Here is a 22,736-nt window from a genome sequence, read left to right as displayed (position 1 = left end):
CTTCATCCAACTCATTCTTCGTGCCCCCCTTCATTTCAAGAGAATGTTCCTGTTGCATGACTTGCATCTTTTCCGATATCTAATCACATGGGGTTGCGATTCTCACCGGTAACAAAGGCGTCAATGATCATCTTCTATTTTTGTCTACTCGACCCTTGCCACATTTATTCTATCCGCCTAACGAAGGAGTAACTTCGTTTACCCCTAATCATTTATTAAAATTTTATTTCTTTCTTATCGGTGTTTTCAAAAGACAATTAAACGTCAAGAATTCGTTATTAAAATTTTATTTTTTTTCTTATCGGATTTTTGAAAAGACAATTAAACGTTAACTCGTTAGGAGTTCTCCGTATTTGGTAACGTAAAATTACATATATGCTGATACTCATTTGGACAAATCACGACTTTGTATTTTAGTTTTAAGTTTTCTTACAATTGATATACCCGATACCCAACGCACCAAAACCGACCATATTCCGGCCTCCACAACCCGCGGGTCTAATGCCACTACTTAGTAATATAATTCTTAATAGGTAGAAACAATCTACACACATACAGTTACAAGTTTACATCCGAAAAGTCATGTGCATACCCCAAAATATAAACAGATCAACCTAGTCTTCTAACATGACTACCGCTTGCCCGTTTCAATATCATCAAGCGACATATCTGAACCCTCATACGAACGCACAATCGCCATCTCACCATCCCTCTCGGTCCCACGTTGCTGAATCTCAACTCGACCGACACCATCACAAGTCGGGGGACCCCCAGAACCTTGAGCGGTTGCACACGACAGCTCTAAAGCCCGAAAGAACGCATATGGTCCCCAACCTTCCGAGTGATATGGTGGTGCAAAAAACTGCAAGTAGCAGAATACCGCCATAGTGATGCCTACAAGACATAAAGCACGGTTTATTTTTATCGTACACGACTTTATATTTTAAAAATACAAAATATACCTATAAGACCGCCACCGATCACATCTTCCCAGTGGTGCCGATAGTTATCGACTCTTGAAATGGCTACACGGCAAGTATCGGGAAGAAAACTATGCATAGCTTTGCAGCGTGGCCTTCGCGGTCGAATGCTTTTATTTTTCCGGATAAGTAAAGTGACAAAAACCCGAGACCAGAGAAAGACCCTGCAATTAAATTATAATCAATAAATAAAAATAGCGCGTGTAATAAGGAAGTTGTGTTTTGTGTAACTTACACGAAGAATGGCCACTCGGGAAACTCTTGTGACCTTGTCTTATGACATCGATATCACCATGGCATATAACATCCCCCCATCGATCATATATCTGAGAGGGCAATAGAAAAAAAAAGTCATGAGTTGAAAGGGGACAAAGCATGAAAATTAAGGGTGTAGTTTATCTCAAATGGGTTGAAAGAGGACAATTTTAGCCCGCTTAACTAAAAAGGGTTGCTTTCGCCTTTCGGTGTGTTTTTATCTCAAATGAGTCGAACACATTGAAATGGCCCAAAGTATGTTTTTAATGCCTTATAACCTCCTTAATTGCTGGATTGTTACTTTAATCATAATTAACACGCTAATTATTTATAAAATAAGTGTGGATAACCAACAAACAAGTTTTCGTGGGACAACCCAACCAGACCTTTTTGCAACCCTTTGTCTAACACAAACCCAATGTGACCCGTTACCCGACCCAACCTACCATTTTTCAATCCAAACCAATTTTGGCCCGTTACCCGACCCTTTTCCACCCAAACCCAATTTGGGCATTACCCAACCGTTTTCAACCCAAACCCAATATGACCCGTAATCAACTCAACCCGTTCACACCAACGAATCAAAATTAATAAACACTAAACCAACATACATCTTTTCCATCAGGAAAACAACGCCAGAAAAAGTCGGGCCTGGGTCTACCAACTGCATCTTTGATAGCTTCGGTTATAACACCGGTTATAAAAACTGAGAACAAAAGCCCTGTTAACAAAACATCAAACCATCACAACTCATTTGAAGAGGTAGGTCCCAGCAGAGCCCAGTTGGACCCACATGACTCACTTTGAAGAGAGACGTCTGCGCAGAAACCAACTGGATCCGCAGGACCCACCATGCTCAGAGACGTGACGTCCTTACGCGCAGTACGCAAGCTGTTCCCGCAGGAAATGCCTCCCAATGGTGAAGTACTCCGCCTGTTCCCGCAGCTGCGGATACAAGCCATCAGGGAAGGCCACCCGCGCAGCAAGGCTACACGCACAAGGCACTTAGCTCTCAATAATTCAGTAGTCACCTGAAGGAATGAGCAAAGCCGGGAACAATCCCGCACAAAGGCGGGAGGGGGAATACTCCCGCCCAAATGAGCCAGTCCGTACGATACTGGAAGATCTTTTGTACTGTACCTGACGAGGTATGGGCAAAAGATCTGACCAGAGATACGACAGCCCATTGACAACAGTATGGCGAGCAGCATGCTCTTGTACTGTATGTCACTATTAGCCGCTACCTACTCACCAACTCCTGTCATACCACGTGCATAGCCTGCAGTTGGTGGAAAAGGAATAGTACACAGCAGGCCTGGTCACTGTCAGCCGCTGCCTACCCACCAACTACCAGCATGGCACGTGCGTAGGCCACAGTTGGTAGAACAGGAATACTATTCAACCGGCTATACCCTCTTGGAAACCTACCTTCGGCTATAAATACCCCAAATGGTATGATCATCTCATCTTATCTTGTATCTTACATCTTATACCTGATATCTGCTCTAGCAATCTCTTAATATACACTTATATTCAAGAGCAATCTAGTCTGATTCTCACGCCGGAGGGTGGTCACAAGGAGGTACCCCCCCTTTCTCAGTGACGAGCTCACGGTGTCTGTTTTGCAGGTTATCAGAAGAACCATCTTTGCCGGATCTAACCCCTCGTGGGAAACATCTATTTAACCCCCAGATTATCCGTAATCTGCCCTGGGCCGATTAGTGTTTCTTCATTGACGCCATCCGTGCATAAAAGCTAGAACTTCATTTCTTTTCAGTTTTTTCAAACTTCTGGAAAGATGGTTAAAGAAACTCCGGTAACCACAACCCCAGCTACTAAGGGGAATACCGGCGACTACACAGTTTTTACGAACACTACCCCGGTTACCCAAGCTGGGGCAAGTGCAGTAAATAATCGCTCACTGGGATTCACCGATACCCAGTTAGAGAGACAACGAACGAGGCTCCCCCGCCAAACACTCAATGAAGTTAAAGCGTGGGCGGAAGCACGTCAAAAAGAATTCCAAGCTGAGTTGGATGAACGCTTACGTTCACTCCAACAGCCTGAGGAATTCGGAGAGTACTGGGACAATGATTCGGAGGAATCCGATAGTGACGCAAACCCTCGTCATAGGGCGAAAGGGAAGCGTAAGGAAACGGACTCCCAACCGAGAAGGCGTTTTGGAGAAACCTTCAAACCAAAAAACGCAGGTGGAAACCCACGTGACTTCTCCAAAACATTTACACCAACTGCTGCAAAGGCGGGAACGTCCAAATTTGCAAGGGACATTGCGGAAGCAATCGTCCCGAAAAGTGCCAAACAGATGTCCAACATCGGCACTTACGATGGTATATCTGATCCAGACGATCATTTGAACAGGTTCATAGCGGGGGCAACCGTCAGTAGTTGGACGGAACCTACGTGGTGTTACATGTTCCAAATGACGCTTGTTGGGGCAGCTAGAGCGTGGTTCGATCGTCTACCGGTCCACCACATCTACGATTGGGAAGACTTCCAGCAGAAATTTAGCCAACACTTCAGCCAACAAAGAAAGTATACCGAAGAGCAATGGACAATCCTCAAATGCATTCGAGAGGAAGATGAATCTTTGCCAGACTTCATCACTCGCTTCAACTCAAAGAAGCTAAGTCTGGGTAATATTAGCGAAGATCTTGTTCGCGCTGCTTTCATCCAGGGCGCGAACGACCAGAGCTCATCCGCACCTTAACGGGTAAAGATGGCATGCCATCCACATGGGATGCCATCATGACAGCAGCTAAACGCTTTGCGGAAACGGAGAAGCAACTGGGTAGAGATCTCCCCCAGAGCACAAACCTCTACACCCAGAAAACAAGAGAAGACAACGTCCTTACCGCCCGACTAAACAAAAAGCGGAAGCTAGGCATTTGGCAGTCAAGGGTAAACTTTGACACCTCATCCGGCTTGCAACATCGGTTAGGCGGAAGGGATAACGTACAGTCGAACCAGAACTCCAGATGGACGCCACTCACCAAAAGCGTCACCGAGATATTCGCCACTGAGGAGCTCCCATGGCCAAAGGCTCCAATAATCCGACATCGTCACAATGTTGATCGGAGCAAATACTGTGACTTTCACAGGACAAAAGGCCACAACACTGAAGAATGCACAGACGTAAAGGACATCGTCGAAGCATTTGTCAGAGATGGGACGCTCGCACACCTCGTGGCGTAACGAACGCTGAGCAGGCTGATGCGTGTAGAACCCCAGCTGGGGAAAACACAAATAAAATTGCAGCTTCAATGCCGGAGACTACATACTGAGTAAACAACGAGATCCCGAACCAGGTGCATATCGGCTCGATGGCACTCCCATCCCAACAACATGGAAGGGAGCTCAATTACACAGTTTGCATGTAGATCAATTCCAAATTTGTAAAGAAAAGGCCCAGAGCCACTTCTAATGGAAATGATTCTCCTTAGAACATCGACGCTGATGATTTTACATTTATACTTATGAACTTTCCACACGGATATGCCGGTCTTCACCGCATACATAAGTGTGAAAGAAGTCGTTGCGTGGGGAAGGCGGCAAAACCCGCATAAACCCAAAAAACGGCAAACCTTCACGCAGGTCAGTTAAAGGTAAAGTTCAGTCATCCCACTAAATGAAAGTGCCGGTCTATCCGCACGAATCATGATAAGAGGAAACTGAACACTAATCTATTAACAACCGCGCGTCGAACGGTTAATTTATTCAACACTGATGCCGGTACTCACCGCATAATTACGTGGAAAGTCGTTGCGTGGGGAAGGCGGCAAAACCCGCATAAACCCAAAAAACGGCAAACCTTCACGCAGGTCAGTCATAGGTAAACTTTGGTCAACCCACTAAATGAAAGTGCCGGTCCTAACCGCACAAATCATGAGGGGAAACCGAACCTATTGACAACCGCGCGTCGAACGGTTAACTTATTCAAAATACTTTAGAAAATTTCTAACAGAAGGATGAGGAAAACCTCCACGCAGGTTAGATGTAGGTAAAGTTTAGCCATCCTACTAAGTGCAAGTGACGGTCCTACCCGCACAATCACGAAAGAGGAAGCAAAACTTCAACCTATTATCTACCACGTTCAAAGGTTAACTTATTCTAAACACTTAGAAAATTTCTAAAAAGATGAGGAAAACCTCCACGCAGGTCAGATATAGGTAAAGTTTAGCCATCCTACTAAGTGCAAGTGACGGTCCTACCCGCACAATCACGAAGGAGGAAGCAAAACTTCAACCTATTATCTACCACGTTCAAAGGTTAACTTATTCTAAACACTTGGAAAATTGCTAATTTACACTAAAGTATGCATGAGCAAGTCATATAACGTTTATAAAGCAAGTCATCCAGTGAAAGTAGCGGTCTTACCCGCACAAAGATTTATATTTCATAATATTCATTACAAGAATCGCCGGGTAACTACCCGCCTACAAGAATATAAATCTATACAAGCTAAACCTATCCTAACAGTGGGAAGGGATCTTCAGGATCAAGCTTCAGGACCACTTCCACTTGGACCAGCACCATCAGTAGAGCGTGGCGGTTCAAGGAAAGCTTTAAGGATAGCTAGCCCATCATCAGCAGCAGCAACTTCGTTCACCTTCTCCACCACCGGATGCGGGAAGGCGGCATACTGATTCACTGCTTGGTCATAAACAGCTTTAGTATCCACATCATACAAAGGGAAGTTGGAAGGCGGGATGCCTTTCTCAACGAACCCTAGACCAAGCAGGAAGCCGGCCTTTTCCCCATCCTCATGAGAAGCGTTGAGGGCTGCGCTCATGGCATCGTCGTATGATGTGTCCGTGAAGACTCGATGCATAACCTACAAAAAAATATACAAGTATCAAAACCTTTTCTGTTTACAAAGAAAAGCGTGAAGACATTATGAAGCTAAGCTTACCTGAGACAACGCTTCTCGAAGAAGCCATTCCTTGGTAACCAGAGCTTCCTGGAGGGCAGCTTGAGCTTGGTTACGGGCGCGTTCGGCTTCACTTTTGTTAAGGTTGGCAAGCAACACTTCTTTAGCCGCAGCCTCTTCAACGCCCTTTAGCTTCCGCTCAGTATGATCAAGCACCCCCCTCTGGTCCAAGATCTCTTGGAGCTTCTTGGCGTCTTCCATCGCCAAGGCATCATGAGCCTGTTGGAGCGCCTCTAGTTTGGCTTTAAGTTCCTCATTCTCGAGGCGTAAAGGCTCAGCAACAGCTTCAGCCTTGGTGGCCCTCTCGGTTGCGTTCCGTGCAGTTTCCTTAGCCAGCCGAAGCTGTTCGTTAACAGCTTGGGCAGCCTTGGAACGGGCCTCGAGCCGGGCCTGAACTTCAACCTCGAGGGCCTTGAAGGCCTTCTCCTTTTCCGCAGCCACTGCGGTAAGCCTCCTATTCTCCTCCAGGACAGCCCGCGCCTGAGCTACTTCTTGGATGCGAGCTGCTTTTAACTTGTCGTTTTCACGACAAAGCAACTCGACGCGCGGCTGCATCTGGGCCAGGAGAACCCGAAGCTCATTGGTTAGCCTACCCTCCTGATAGCTAGCCATGGCTTCCCCCAACGCACCACTGGGAGCTGCGTGACGAGCCCACTCCACGCACTCCACAGGCGTGCGAAGGGTTGTTCCTCGGCGGATGTTCCATCGTGGAACATACACTTCATTGGAATCCGACACTGCAAAAAATAAAAAGCAGTTAGGAAAAGATGATAAAAAAAGGCCAAAAGAACCCTACGCACCTGTAGGGTCGACAACAGGCCGATAGCCGCCAAACCCATCACCTGAACCCAAGGGAAATCCATCCAAGAGGTCAGGCAGATGGGAAGGAGGCAGAGGTTGGCGAGAAGCCCCAAGCATACCTGGAGGATCGGCCGTAGCTGCCGAAGTCGGAGGAGGCATGGAGGCCGCCGCGGTAGAAACCAACGGAGGTGAACTCACCGGAGGTGAACTCACAACCGTGGTCGCCGCTGCGGAAGTACCCGCAGGAATAGTCACCGCCGGCTCAGTAACAGATTCAGTAAATATGGCACTGACAGCCGGCGGAGATGTCATCGCAGTTGGAACAGTTGTCTCAACTGGGTGAGCAACTGAACCAACAACTGAAGCAGGCGCAGCCGCCTGGGTCATCGCCTCAGGTAGGTTGACCAAACCTACCGTCATGGGTCCGGAGGTGCTCCTCCCCGCTCCACCCTGGAATGCGATAGCATCCACGCCTGCACAAAGAAGATATAAGTATAATGGCGGAAAGATATGAAGTTAAAAAGAAGTTTGTACTTACGGGTTTTCTTGAGCCTAAAAGTGCGAACAGGCGGGGACGAACCCGATGGAGCCGGCCTCTTCACGCCGCTCACCGTCGTTGTCCTGGGCTGCTCGGAGGGGACGGTCGTCTCAGCCTCCGGAGCAGTGGTCTTATCACCACCAGGGTTCCCCGCCACCTCCTCGCTGTCAGTCTCTGAATCAGACCGAGGCACCGGATCGGCAGTGGAGGCAACCTTCGCCTTCCCCTTCCCGCCGGCAGCCTTCTTCTTCCGCACCAACGGAGGACCATCTGCGGATTCCTCATCAGAACACAAGATTAGAGGAATTCCAGCAGAGGTTTCAGCATTGAGGGGTCGAGGGTTGAATAACTCCTTACCTGGCCGCCTGGCGCTCAGGATCTCGTGGCCTGGCGAGTAGACCTCCACGAACCGATCCGCCGTCTGTTCAAGGATGGGCAACTCGTTCTCATCTAGAGCACGAGTACCCATCCGAGCGGGACTATCAGCCTCCCGCGGATGCAGGAGCGACTGCAAGTCGTTCCCCTCTGAAATAAAAGAAACAGTTAGAAGACAAACCTATATAAACAAAGAAGACAGAGCATACCATAAGGGACAGAGTTCAAACCGTATTCGAGGACGATGGGAACCTGTGACGCCTCCTTCCACACCCGGCTCATCCCAAGCATCACCATCCCAGACTCCGCAAAGCGGTATACCGGAGTCTGGACCCGGGAGATCTTGGCGAACCACTCCGCCTCCTGGTAGTTGAGGGCGTGAAGGGCGGGGAGTGCTCTCCCATTCTTAAAGGTCATCGCAAGGGGGATGACGCGAGCGGAGATATAAAAAAAACTCACGCTTCCACGACCGAAGACTGCGCTCGGTAGCGCAGATCTTCAACCCCTTGATCCGATTGACCAAGGTGTACCACCCCTGGATGCACCTCCAAGAATAGAACGTCATCAACCGGTCAGCATGGGGCTCCACGCTCAGAATGAGGCACACCCACTCAAAGTGGCGGATCTTGGCGATCGCCATAGGGTGTACCTCCGTCAGATGCACGCCGTGCCTCTCCAAGACACGGTATACAAACTTCGTCAATGGGAACCTGAGATTCCCATAAACGAAGAATGCAGCGTACACCCCTATCTTGCCCTGGGGGGCATCGTACACCGTCTGGTGTGGCTCCGGAAACTCAGGCTCGAACGACTCGAGCATGAACTTCCGGACGACGTACCGATAGAGGTCGGCCGGAAAAGCACACTGGCATTCGCCAGCAGTGCTCTTATCGTCTTTATCAGACCTAGACGTCGGGATCTCGACGTGCATGTCAGATTCTTCGGCAGCAGCTTCAAAATCGTAGGTAGAAGACATGGTTTGGAGGTAGAGAAGAGTGATTTCAGGAGAATGCTTGGCAGAAAGTATTCGCCGGAAATCGTTTACAAGAAGAGAAGAGTGAAAGTGTGAATTACAAGAGACCCTCTCCCCCTTTATATACTCATCGCAATTAATGCGATGAATTTAATGCGGAAGAGAGAGAAATCGCAGGTGCAATGAAACTATGACACGTGGCAAAGTGCAAGCTGGCAACAGCTGTTGAAAGGACGCGTGCCATTAATTTCGCGGCCACGCGCCCGAAAAATCGCGCCCACGCGTCTGAAAAAGCGTCTGGAATGACCATGTACTGTCACGTCACCATAACTTCCTGCACGTCCTGACACAGTCAGAAGAAACCGTCGGACGACGTTTCAACAGTTTGGACTGTTCTTATCCTTTCACCAACTCTTCGAATTTCAAAATTTCAAAAAGATTCAAAAGTAAGCGGGAAAATACCCCTTACCTTGGCAACCAAGTAACTGTAAGACAGGTGCGAGTACAGTGTTAAGGCAAAACCCTTCACATACTTAGCACCTGCAGGGAATTGAAGCCAAGAATACCTCGGCGACCAAGTAACTATAAGACGGGTGCGGGTACAGTGTTAAGGCAAAACCCTTCACATACTTAGCACCCGCATGGAATTGACGCCAGGAATACCTTGGAAGTAAAGTAACCGTAAGACGTGTGCGGGTACAGTGTCAAGGCAAAACCCTTCACATACCTAGCGCTCCACAGGGAATTGAAACCAAGAAGGATCTTCTGGGCAATGCTTGCGGAAACGGGAATAACATCTCCGCATAGCGGGAACGTCGAGAACTACATTGTTTGAAGCTCCAAGATGGAATTGGTGGTTTTAACATAATTGATCACTATGTTCAAAACTACCAAAACCTCATGGAGAATCCACACAAGTGGGACTCAACGCTCCTGACTTGCGAGGAGGTTACAGACCTACCCGCATCATACCCAAAGATCAAGCAGGAAAGTCGGGAATTTCTGCAAGTGACATAAGGACTTCCGCGGGAAGAATCCCCATGGAAAACCTTAAAACTAAACCCTTTTCAAAAACCCTTTGCTTAAGTTCAAAAGTTCACCTCACTTATTAAACACTCATGAGAAGAACATTGGACTGGGGGGACTTGAAGAGGTAGGTCCCAGCAGAGCCCAGTTGGACCCACAGGACTCACCTTGAAGAGAGACGTCTGCGCAGAAACCAACTGGATCCGCAGGACCCACCATGCTCAGAGACGTGACGTCCTTACGCGCAGTACGCAAGCTGTTCCCGCAGGAAATGCCTCCCAATGGTGAAGTACTCCGCTTGTTCCCGCAGCTGCGGATACAAGCCATCAGGGAAGGCCACCCGCGCAGCAAGGCTACACGCACAAGGCACTTAGCTCTCAATAATTCAGTAGTCACCTGAAGGAATGAGCAAAGCCGGGAACAATCCCGCACAAAGGCGGGAGGGGGAATACTCCCGCCCAAATGAGCCAGTCCGTACGATACTGGAAGATCTTTTGTACTGTACCTGACGAGGTATGGGCAAAAGATCTGACCAGAGATACGACAGCCCATTGACAACAGTATGGCGAGCAGCATGCTCTTGTACTGTATGTCACTATTAGCCGCTACCTACTCACCAACTCCTGTCATACCACGTGCATAGCCTGCAGTTGGTGGAAAATGAATAGTACACAGCAGGCCTGGTCACTGTCAGCCGCTGCCTACCCACCAACTACCAGCATGGCACGTGCGTAGGCCACAGTTGGTAGAACAGGAATACTATTCAACCGGCTATACCCTCTTGGAAACCTACCTTCGGCTATAAATACCCCAAATGGTATGATCATCTCATCTTATCTTGTATCTTACATCTTATACCTGATATCTGCTCTAGCAATATCTTAATATACACTTATATTCAAGAGCAATCTAGTCTGATTCTCACGCCGGAGGGTGGTCACAAGGAGGTACCCCCCCCCTTTCTCAGTGACGAGCTCACGGTGTCTGTTTTGCAGGTTATCAGAAGAACCATCTTTGCCGGATCTAACCCCTCGTGGGAAACATCTATTTAACCCCCAGATTATCCGTAATCTGCCCGGGGCCGATTAGTGTTTCTTCATCATTTTATTCAGTTAACCATAGTAACAAAATTCAAAAAAATAAAAAAAGTGATCACCTAACACAGCATGATGTATATCATAAACATCTTGTCTGTAATGATAGAATGCTGAAAAAACACCTATGGGCAAGAAAACTGCATACAACTAACAAAACAAAACAAAATTAAAAGAATAAAATAAAATAAATTACTTATGCTATAATATGTTGCAGAAAGATGAATATTAAAATCAAAGTAAAAAAATAATAATAATAACTCCACCATTTCTCTTACAGTTTGCTGCATAAATATTCAAACCACAAGTAATCAAAAGAAAGAAAATAAAAAATAAAAAGTAAAAAACTTCACCATTTCTATCACAATTTGTTGCAGACAGAAAAATATTCCATTTCAAAGTAAAATAATAATAATAATAATAATAATAATCCACCATTTCTGTTACAATTTGTTGCAGAAAAATGAATATTCAAATTCAATGTAAAAAAAAATAATAATGAATCCACCATTTCTATTACAATTTGTTGCAGAAAGATGAATAATCAAATACAAAGTAAAAAGGATATAAAACTCCATTTCTGTTACAATTTGTTGCAGAAAGATGATGAAGAGGTAGGTCTCAGCAGAGCCCAGTTGGACCCGCAAGACTCACCTTGAAGAGAGACGTCTGCGCAGAAACCAACTGGATCCGCAGGACCCACCATGCTCAGAGACGTGACGTCCTTACGCGCAGTACGCAAGCTGTTCCCGCAGGAAATGCCTCCCAATGGTGAAGTACTCCGCCTGTTCCCGCAGCTGCGGATACAAGCCATCAGGGAAGGCCACCCGCGCAGCAAGGCTACACGCACAAGGCACTTAGCTCTCAATAATTCAGTTGTCACCTGAAGGAATGAGCAAAGCCGGGAACAATCCCGCACAAAGGCGGGAGGGGGAATACTCCCGCCCAAATAAGCCAGTCCGTACGATACGGGAAGATCTTCTGTACTGTACCTGACGAGGTATGGGCAAAAGATCTGACTAAAGATACGACAGCTTATTGACAACAGTATGGCGAGCAGCATGCTCTTGTACTGTATGTCACTATTAGCCGCTGCCTACTCACCAACTCCTGTCATACCACGTGCATAGCCGGCAGTTGGTGGAAAAGGAATAGTACACAGCAGGCCTGGTCACTGTCAGCCGCTGCCTACCCACCAACTACCAGCATGGCACGTGCGTAGGCCACAGTTGGTAGAACATGAATACTATTCAGCCGGCTACACCTTCTTGGAAACCTACCTTCGGCTATAAATACCCCAAATGGTATGATCATCTCATCTGATCACATTATCATCATATACTATCTCGTATTACATATTATACCTGATATCTGCTCTAGCAATCTCTTAATATACATTTATATTTAAAGAGCAATCTAGTCTGATTCTCACGCCGGAGGGTGGTCACAAGGAGGAACCCCCCCTTCTCAGTGACGAGCTCACGGTGTCTGTTTTGCAGGTTATCAGAAGAACCATCTTTGCCGGGTCCAACCCCTCGTGGGAAACATCTATCTAACCCCCAGGTTATCCGTAACCTGTCCGGGGTCTGATTAGTGTTTCTTCATTGGCGCCATCCGTGCATAAAAGCTAGAACTTCATTTCTTTTCAGTTTTTTCGAACTTCTAGAAAGATGGTTAAAGAAACTCCGGTAACCACAACCCCACCTACTGGGGGGAATACCGGTGACTACACAGTTTTTACGAACACTACCCCGGTTACCCAAGCCGGGGCAAGTGCAGTAAATTTTACGAACACTACCCCAGTTACCCAAGCTGGGGCAAGTGCAGTAAACAACCATCCCCTGGGATTCAATAATACCCAGGAGGAAAGACAACAGACGAGACTCCCCCGCCAAACACTTGAACAAGTTAAAGCGTGGGCGGAGGCACGTCAGAAGGAATTCCAAGCTGAGTTGGACGAACGCTTGCGTTCCGTCCAACAGGCTGACGAATTCGGAGAATACTGGGACAATGATTCGGAGGAATCCGATAGTGACGCAAACCCTCGTCATAGGGCGAAAGGGAAGCGTAAGGAAACGGACTCCCAACCGAGAAGGCATTTTGAAGAAGCCTTCAAACCAAAAAACACAGATGGAAATCCACGTGACTTCTCGAAAACATTTACACCAACTGCTGCAAAGGCAGGAACGTCCAAATTTGCAAGGGACATTGCGGAAGCAATCGTCCCGAAAAGTGCCAAACAGATGTCCAACATCGGCACTTACGATGGTATATCAGATCCAGACGATCATTTGAACAGGTTCATAGCGGGGGCAACCGTCAGTAGTTGGACGGAACCTACGTGGTGTTACATGTTCCAAATGACGCTTGTTGGGGCTGCTAGAGCGTGGTTCGATCGTCTACCGGTCCACCACATCTACGATTGGGAAGACTTCCAGCAGAAGTTTAGCCAACACTTCAGCCAACAAAGAAAGTATACCGAGGAGCAATGGACAATCCTCAAATGCATTCGAGAGGAAGATGAATCTTTGCCAGACTTCATCACTCGCTTCAACTCAAAGAAGCTAAGTCTGGGTAATATCAGCGAAGATCTTGTTCGCGCTGCCTTTATCCAGGGCGCGAACGACCCAGAGCTCATCCGCACCTTAACGGGTAAAGATGGCATGCCATCCACATGGGATGCCATCATGACAGCAGCTAAACGCTTTGCGGAAACGGAGAAGCAACTGGGTAGAGATCTCCCCCAGAGCACAAACCTCTACACCCAGAAAACAAGAGAAGACAACGTCCTTACCGCCCGATTAAACAAAAAGCGGAAGCTAGGCATTTGGCAGTCAAGGGTAAACTTTGACACCTCATCCGGCTTGCAACATCGGTTAGGCGGAAGGGATAACGTACAGTCGCACCAGAACTATAGATGGACGCCACTCACCAAAAGCGTCACCGAGATATTCGCCACTGAGGAGCTCCCATGGCCAAAGGCTCCAATAATCCTACATCGTCACAATGCTGATCGGAGCAAATACTGTGACTTTCACAGGACAAAAGGCCACAACACTGAAGAATGCACAGACGTAAAGGACATCGTCGAAGCATTTGTCAGAGATGGGACGCTCGCACACCTCGTGGCGTAACGAACGCTGAGCAGGCTGATGCGTGTAGAACCCCAGCTGGGGAAAACACAAATAAAATTGCAGCTTCAATGCCGGAGACTACATACTGAGTAAACAACGAGATCCCGAACCAGGTGCATATCGGCTCGATGGCACTCCCATCCCAACAACATGGAAGGGAGCTCAATTACACAGTTTGCATGTAGATCAATTCCAAATTTGTAAAGAAAAGGCCCAGAGCCACTTCTAATGGAAATGATTCTCCTTAGAACATCGACGCTGATGATTTTACATTTATACTTATGAACTTTCCACACGGATATGCCGGTCTTCACCGCATACATAAGTGTGAAAGAAGTCGTTGCGTGGGGAAGGCGGCAAAACCCGCATAAACCCAAAAAACGGCAAACCTTCACGCAGGTCAGTTAAAGGTAAAGTTCAGTTATCCCACTAAATGAAAGTGCCGGTCTATCCGCATGAATCATGATAGAGGAAACTGAACACTAACCTATTAACAACCACGCGTCGAACGGTTAATTTATTCAACACTGATGCCGGTTTTCACCGCATAATTACGTGGAAAGTCGTTGCGTGGGGAAGGCGGCAAAACCCGCATAAACCCAAAAAACGGCAAACCTTCACGCAGGTCAGTCATAGGTAAACTTTGGTCATCCAACTAAATGAAAGTGCCGGTCCTAACCGCACAAATCATGTGAGGAAACCAAACCTATTGACAACCGCGCGTCGAACGGTTAACTTATTCAAAACAGAGAATTTCTAACAAAAGGATGAGGAAAACCTACACGCAGGTTAGATGTAGGTAAAGTTTAGCCATCCTACTAAGTGCAAGTGACGGTCCTACCCGCACAATCACGAAAGAGGAAGCAAAACTTCAACCTATTATCTACCACGTTCAAATGTTAACTTATTCTAAACACTTAGAAAATTTCTAAAAAGATGAGGAAAACCTCTACGCAGGTCAGATATAGGTAGAGTTTAGCCATCCTAAGTGCAAGTGACGGTCCTACCCGCACAATCACGAAAGAGGAAGCAAAACTTCAACCTATTATCTACCACGTTCAAAGGTTAACTTATTCTAAACACTTGGAAAATTGCTAATTTAAACTAAAGTATGCAAGTCATATAACGTTTATAAAGCAAGGAATCCAGTGAAAATAGCGGTCTTACCCGCACAAAGATTTATATTTCATAATATTCGTTACAAGAATGGCCGGGTAACTACCCGCCTACAAGAATATAAATCTATACAAGCTAAATCTATCCTAGCAGTGGGAAGGGATCTTCAGGATCAGGCTTCAGGGCCACTTCCACTTGGACCAGCACCATCAGTAGAGCGTGGCGGTTCAAGGAAAGCTTTAAGGATAGCTAGCCCATCATCAGCAGCGGCAACTTCGTTTACCTTCTCCACCACCGGATGCGGGAAGGCGGCATACTGATTCACTGCTTGGTCGTATACAGCTTCAGTATCTACATCAAATAAAGGGAAGTTGGAAGGCGGGATGCCTTTCTCAACGAACCCTAGACCAAGCAGGAAGCCGGCCTTTTCCCCATCCTCATGAGAAGCGTTGAGGGATGCGCTCATAGCATCGTCATAAGACGTATCTGCGAAGACCCGATGCACAACCTACAAGAGAATTACAAGTATCAAAACCTTTTCTACTTATAAAGAAAAGCGTGAAGACATGAAGCTAAACATACCTGAGACAACGCTTCTCGAAGAAGCCATTCCTTGGCAACCAGAGCTTCTTGGAGGGCGGCTTGAGCTTGGTTACAGGCGCGTTCGGCTTCACTTTTATTAAGGTTGGCAAGCAACACTTCCTTTGCAGCAGCCTCTTCGACGCCCTTTAGCTTCCGCTCAGTGTGGTCAAGCACGCCCCTCTGGTCCAGGATCTCTTGGAGCTTCTTCGCGTCCTCCATCGCCAAGGCATCATGAGCCTGCTGAAGAGCCTCTAATTTGGCTTTAAGCTCCTCATTCTCCACGCGTAGAGGCTCAGCAACAGCTTCAGCCTTGGTGGCCCTTTCAGTTGCGTTCCTAGCAGTTTCCTTAGCCAGCCGAAGCTGTTCATTAACAGCTTGGGCAGCCTTGGAACGGGCCTCGAGACGGGCCTGAACCTCAACTTCAAGGGCCTTGAACGCCTTCTCCTTCTCCGCAGCCGCGGCGGAGAGCCTCCTATTCTCCTCCCGGACAGCCCGCGCCTGAGCTACTTCTTGAATGCGAGCTGCTTTTAACTTGTCGTTTTCACGACAAAGCAGCTCGAAGCGCGGCTGCATCCGGGCCAGGAGAACCCGAAGCTCATTGGTTAGCCTACCCTCCTGGTAGCTAGCCATGGCTTCCCCCAACGCACCACTGGGAGCTGCGTGACGAGCCCACTCCACGCACTCCACAGGTGTGCGAAGGGTTGTTCCTCGGCGGATGTTCCATCGTGGAACATACACTTCATTGGAATCCGACACTGTAAAAAACAAAAAGCAGTTAGGAAAAGAAAAAAAAAAGGCCAAAAGAACCCTACGCACCTGTAGGGTCAATAACAGGCCGATAGCCGCCAAACCCATCACCTGAACCCAAGGGAAATCCGTCCAAGAGGTCAGGTAGATGGGAAGGAGGCAGAGGTTGGCGAGAAGCCCCATGCATACCTGAAGGATCGGCCGTCGTTGCCGATGACGGAAGAGGCATGGTGAAGGCCGCCGCGGCCGCCGCGTTCGCCGCTGCGGAATCTGCAGCAAAAGTAACCGCCGGCTCAGTGAAAGATGCGTTAAAAATGGCACTGACAGCCAGCGGTGATGTCATCACAGCTGGAACAGTTGGCTCAATGGAATGAGCAACTGAACCAGCGGAAGCAGGCGCAGCCGCCTGGGTCGTCGCCTCAGGTAGGCTGACCAAGCCTACCGTCATGGGCGGGGGGGCACTCTTCCCTGCTCCACCCTGGAATGCGTCAACATCCACGCCTGCGCAAAGAAGATAAGTATTAATGATGGAAAGCTATGAAGTTAAAAATATAGTTTGTACTTACGGGTTTTCTTGAGCCTAAAAGTGCGGACAGGCGGGGATGAACCCGACGGAGCCGGCCTCTTCACGCCGGTCACCGTTGTCATCCTGGGCTCTCCGGAGGTGACAATCGTCGCAGCCTCCGGAGCAGTGGTCTTATCACCTCCGGGGTTCCCCGCCACCTCCTCGCTCTCGGCCTCTGAGTCAGACCGAGGCACTGGATCGGCAGTTGAGGCCACCTTCTCCTTCCCCTTCCAGCCGGCAGCCTTCTTCTTCCGCACCAACGGAGGACCATCTGCGGATTCCTCATCAGAACATAAGATTAGAGGAATTCCAGCAGAGGTTTCAACAATGAGGGGTCGAGGGTTGAAAAGCGCCTTACCTGGCCGCCTGGCGCTCAGGATCTCGTGGCCTAGCGGGTAGACCTCCACGAACCAATCCGCCGTTTGTTCTAGGATGGGCAACTCGTGCTCATCTAGAGCACGAGTACCCATCCGAGCGGGACTGTCAGCCTCCCGCGGATACAGGAGCGACTGCAAGTCGTTCCCCTCTGAAATAAACAGGAAAGAAGTTAGAAGAGATTCTAAATCAACAAAAAGAAACAGAGCATACCGTAAGGAACAGAGTTCAAACCGTATTCGAGGACGATCGGGATCTTTCGCGCATCCGCATCCTTCCACACCCGGCTCATCCCGAGCATCACCATCCCGGACTCCGCAAACCGGTAAACCGGAGATTGGACTCGGGATATTTTCGAGAACCATTCCGCCTCCTGGTAGTTGGAGGCGTGAAGGCTGGGAAGTGCTTGCCCATTCTTGAATTTCATGGCAAGGGGGATGGCGCGAGCGGAGATGAAAAAGAACTTCCGCTTCCACGAGCGAAGACTGCGCTCGGTTGCGCAAATCTTCAAACCCTTGATCCGGGTTATCAGGGTATACCACCCCTGGATGCACCTCCAAGTGTAGAAGGTCATCAGGCGGTCGACAAAGGGCTCAATGCCCAGAATCCGGCACACCCACTCGAAGTGGCGAATTCTTCGCGATCGCCATCGGGTGCACCTCGGTCAGGTGTACACCGTGCCTCTCTAGGACACGGTACACAAACTTTGTCAACGGGAACCTAAGATTCCCATAGACAAAGAATGCAGCATATACCCCGATCTTGCCTCTGGGGCATCATACACCGTCTGATGGGGTTCAGGAAACTCAGGCTCGAGAGACTCGAGCATGAACTTCCTGACGATGTACTGATATAGATCGACAGGCAGAGCACACTGGCACTCGCCAGCAGTACTCTTGTCATCGGCGTGCACCCCAGCCTCCTGGGCTGTACCCTCAAGATCGTAAGCAGAAGACATCTTGCAGATGAAAGAAAACGATTTCGAGAGAATGCTCGACTGAAAAGTTGAGTATTCGCCGGAAATCGTTTTGAAGATGAAGAGAAAAGTGAAAGTGTGGATTACAAAGAACCCTCTCCCCCTTTATATACTAATCGCAATTAATGAGATGAATTTAATGCGGAAGAGAGAGAAATAGAAGGTGCAATGAAACTATGACACGTGGCAAAAAGCAAGCTGACAACAGCTGTTGAAAGGACGCGTACCATTAATTTCGCGGCCACGCGCCCGAAAAATCGCGCCCACGCGCCTGAAAAAGCGTCTGGAATGACCATGTACTGTCACGTCACCATAACTTCCTGCACGTCCTGACAGTCAGAAGAAACCGTCGCACGACGTTTCAGAGGTTTGGACTGTTCTTATCCTTTCACCAACTCTTCGAATTTCAAAAAATTCAAAAAGATTCAAAAGTAAGCGGGAAAATACCCCTTACCTTGGCAACCAAGTAACTGTAAGACAGGTGCGGGTACAGTGTTAAGGCAAAACCCTTCACATACATAGCACCCGCAGGGAATTGACGCCAGGAATACCTTGGCAACCAAGTAACTATAAGACGGGTGCGGGTACAGTGTCAAGGCAAAACCCTTCACATACTTAGCACCCGCAGGGAATTGACGCCAGGAATACCTTGGAAGTAAAGTAACCGTAAGACGAGTGCGGGTACAGTGTTAAGGCAAAACCCTTCACATACCTAGCGCTCCGCAGGGAATTGAAATCAAGAAGGATCTTCTGGGCAATGCTTGCGGAAACGGGAATAACATCCCCGCATAGCGGGAACGTCGAGAACTACATTGTTTGAAGCTCCAAGATGGAATTGGTGGTTTTAACATAATTGATCACTATGTTCAAAACTACCAAAACCTCATGGAGAATCCACACAAGTGGGACTCAACGCTCCTGACTTGCGAGGAGGTTACAGACCTACCCGCATCATACCCAAAGATCAAGCAGGAAAGTCGGGAATTTCTGCAAGTGACATAAGGACTTCCGCGGGAAGAATCCCCATGGAAAACCTTAAAACTAAACCCTTTTCAAAACCCTTTGCTTAAGTCCAAAAGTTAACCTCACTTTATTAAACATTCATGAGAAGAACATTGGACTGGGGGGACTTGAAGAGGTAGGTCCCAGCAGAGCCCAGTTGGACCCGCAAGACTCACCTTGAAGAGAGACGTCAGCGCAGATACCAACTTGATCCGCAGGACCCACCATGCTCAGAGACGTGACGTCCTTACGCGCAGTACGCAAGCTGTTCCCGCAGGAAATGCCTCCCAATGGTGAAGTACTCTGCCTGTTCCCGCAGCTGCGGATACAAGCCATCAGGGAAGGCCACCCGCGCTGCAAGGCTACACGCACAAGGCACTTAGCTCTCAATAATTCAGTTGTCACCTGAAGGAATGAGCAAAGCCAGGAACAATCCCGCACAAAGGCGGGAGGGGGAATACTCCCGCCCAAATAAGCCAGTTCGTACGATACGGGAAGATCTTCTGTACTGTACCTGACGAGGTATGGGCAAAAGATCTGACTAAAGATACGACAGCTTATTGACAACAGTATGGCGAGCAGCATGCTCTTGTACTGTATGTCACTATTAGCCGCTGCCTACTCACCAACTCCTGTCATACCACGTGCATAGCCTGCAGTTGGTGGAAAAGGAATAGTACACAGCAGGCCTGGTCACTGTCAGCCGCTGCCTACCCACCAACTACCAGCATGGCACGTGCGTAGGCCACAGTTGGTAGAACAGGAATACTATTCAGCCGGCTACACCTTCTTGGAAACCTACCTTTGGCTATAAATACCCCAAATGGTATGATCATCTCATCTGATCACATTATCATCATATACTATCTCGTATTACATATTATACCTGATATCTGCTCTAGCAATCTCTTAATATACATTTATATTTAAAGAGCAATCTAGTCTGATTCTCACGCCGGAGGGTGATCACAAGGAGGAACCCCCCTTCTCAGTGACGAGCTCACGGTGTCTGTTTTGCAGGTTATCAGAAGAACCATCTTTGCCGGGTCCAACCCCTCGTGGGAAACATCTATCTAACCCCCAGGTTATCCGTAACCTGTCCGGGGTCTGATTAGTGTTTCTTCAGATGAATATTAAATTTCAAAGTAAAAAAAATAAAATATATAAAAATTAAAAAACTTCACCATTTCTATTACAATTTTTTTGCAAAAAGATGAATATTCAAATTCAAAAAAAAAAAAAAAATCAACAACTTACTGGAACAGTCCAAAATGGGATGGTGCTATCCATCATGGGATTACTTAAAATCAGCCATCATGTCCTTGCCCACAAACCGGCTATAAGGCTGAGGGGTGTGGGGGGCTCTAATGGAGGCGCGAGTGGGGGCTGCAGCCAATAATATTATGACGTGTGGCAGAGAGAGAAACTGGATAAGGGGGGTGTTGGAGCCCCCGCTGGAGCCCCTGGCCCTGGTGTGGAGGGGCTCCAGCAGGGGCTCCAGCGGATTTTTTTTTTATTTTTTTATAAATATATTCAAAAAACGTATTATTAAAAAAACTCTCCCTACATGAAGAAGCAAACCCTCGGGACTCGAGGTTGATGGGCTTGATTTTGCAAGAGATCGACCACGGTTGCGGTCAAAACTCCCCCTACATGAAGAAGCAAATCATCCTCTTCGGAGGAGTCGGAATCAGACGAGTACCACGACATTTTTTTTTAAAAAAGTTGAGATGATGAATTGATTTTGGGTGAAGGTTTGAAGTTGTGGTATAAAAATGGGATGAAATGGGGTATTATAAAAAGAAAAAACGTTTTTTTTTTTAATTAAATAAGAGCCAACGGCTCTTTGTCCCTTCCCAAGGTCACTTTTATGCCCTCCGCAGCCGCTAACCCCATCACGCCTGCTTTGTTTTTCGTGCTCGCGCCCCGATAGCGCTCCCGATAGCGCCTGGTGGTGTGGTGGTCGCGCCTGGGGACGCGAGCAGAGGGGCTCTAGCGCCCCCGTTGAAGCCCCACACCCCTCAGCCTAAGAGCCTAAGAGCCTAAGGATGAACCATACTCAATATGATCATTATTGTTAATAGTAGTGACAGAATCAACCAGTCATGGATGTGGGCCCGGGCTAATGCAAGTCCGTGTGACTTAAGTGTGTGTGTTGTTTGTTGTGAATCCATTGATTAATAAACTTTTGTAACTAAAAAAATGGTGGTAAAGATAAAGATAGAAACTGGTAACAGTTGCAGAAAGAGGGAGAAGATGAGTGGTTATGTTGGAGGAGAATGGTGATGCCACGTGGAATGGCGGTTAAAGATTCATATGAATCTCTGAGGTGGTTTTTTAGTATTTTACTCGCGCTCTGTTTTTTTAACGAGTTGTTTTATTTATTATAGTAATAAAAAGTATATTTATCCCTCACTTGTGTCATAGTGATAGTAAGGCTTTGATCCTCTCAATTCTCACTAGTGGCATGTTAGGATGAATATTGGTAATGAAAGATTTGAGCTATGATTTGTAAGGTTGCCAATGTAAATTTCAAGCTTATCAGGTTTTAGTCTCTATCGTGTGTTATGCCAGATAGTTATGCTCTTGTGATGGTGTAATGACTGTCAAGTGGTAGCCAATGGAATGGTTTTTCAGGGAACCGCCAAACCAAACTCTGAAGTCAGCATGAGCACGGTTAAAACTAATAATGTGGCCAGAGTGAGGCAACTGGGCTCTCCAAATTAAAGAGTGTGGCGACCTAACACTCAAGAAAAGTTGGCGTTAAAAAAATAAAAAAAAAAGTATATTTTAAATTTGGTTTCCTTTTGGTTATAAAAATTGAGTATTTCTTTTCAAGTAATTAAAATATAAATAGACATACTAAAACTATATATGTTTGTGACAGAATATGGCGCATGACTTTGTATAGCTCGGTAACGCCATTGCCAATGGTGTTACGTCCCGTCCACCCTAATAAACTTTTCTCTTTCTTCTTTTAAAAGCTTTGACTGTCATAGGAAAGATAATCAACTAGCAAGAAGTTAGATGACAAAACAAATATTACAAGACGCCGAGAGGGTATTTGAGCCACTCTCTTCAATTTAAGTTATACTTTCTATTATTGTGTGCTCTCTTTTTATTCAAAAATAACCATAATAAAGAAAAACTAAACTGTTTATAGCATCGTTTAGTTGTGCTTGCTACGAATACCATATGTTGGTGTTTCGTTAAATTACATGTAATGCATTTTAATAAGTTATCATAGTT

At 47.3% G+C, this 22,736-nt stretch overlaps 1 pseudogene across 1 annotated transcript; it reads right to left on the bottom strand.

Moving 5' to 3' along the window:
• Positions 1 to 631: 631 nt before the first annotated feature.
• Positions 632 to 20,779, bottom strand: LOC143626308 (putative lipid phosphate phosphatase 3, chloroplastic; annotated as a pseudogene). Its single transcript, XR_013152412.1, has 6 exons — positions 20,745 to 20,779; positions 11,053 to 11,140; positions 1,847 to 1,956; positions 1,216 to 1,306; positions 963 to 1,144; positions 632 to 894 (listed from the first exon to the last, which is right to left on the bottom strand). The product of XR_013152412.1 is annotated as a putative lipid phosphate phosphatase 3, chloroplastic (transcript).
• Between the last annotated feature and the right edge of the window lie 1,957 nt (positions 20,780 to 22,736).

The sequence above is a fragment of the Bidens hawaiensis genome, unplaced genomic scaffold, assembly GCF_021521415.1.
Source record: "Bidens hawaiensis isolate Kalapana, Puna unplaced genomic scaffold, B.hawaiensis_p1.1 tig00004357_1, whole genome shotgun sequence".
Taxonomy (NCBI): Eukaryota; Viridiplantae; Streptophyta; class Magnoliopsida; order Asterales; family Asteraceae; genus Bidens; species Bidens hawaiensis.
This window is presented reverse-complemented; position numbering and strand designations above follow the sequence as displayed.